This window comes from Trichinella spiralis (genome assembly GCF_000181795.1).
Source record: "Trichinella spiralis strain ISS 195 chromosome Unknown Scfld1, whole genome shotgun sequence".
Taxonomy (NCBI): Eukaryota; Metazoa; Nematoda; class Enoplea; order Trichinellida; family Trichinellidae; genus Trichinella; species Trichinella spiralis.
The window spans coordinates 2,837,903-2,838,546 of record NW_003526940.1 but is presented as its reverse complement, the minus strand read 5'-3'; positions in this window follow the sequence as shown (position 1 = coordinate 2,838,546).

Genomic DNA, 644 nt, shown 5'->3' with positions numbered 1-644 from the left:
TTCCCTTTGTAAGTTGAATTAGCCTTCAAAATAGCCTTTCATCAGAAACAATATCTGACAAACAGAAAAAGAAACATTAGGCATAAATCTCATTTAATTGTTAGCTAAGAAGGTAATTTATATGACAAGTGAAAGCAACTGTTGGCTCACATTTCTTTTGAACAGTATTTTTTCATTGGCATGGATAAATAAAACTGAAGCACTTCAAAAGCAGAAAGAAAGCGATGAACAGCACCAACCAATCACAAAAGCGCTTGAAGCTGCTTCAAATTCAGTTTTCAGTGGACATCGCATACTTTGATATCAGCATATGTGCGCCATTTGTGTGTGATTAATAATCTTCTGTCTACATCAACAAAGGCATAGGTGCCACAGAAATATCAATCGAAATTGATCTTTAATTGTAGATAAAATGAGAAATGAAAACTAAATGTTTCAAAATGATTATTTAAAATGGAATTTAAGCCATCAAATTTGGTTTGATCCCACTTGGTCCCACTTCTGTTCCCATTCGGTCCCACTTTTCATTTATTGGTCGTTGTCCTCGCTATTTTATTATTGGTCGTTGAACTCGCTATCTTATTAGTCCGCAAAGTCTTTGTCGTATTGGTTTTCCTTGTATAATTGCTCATTGATTCAAATCT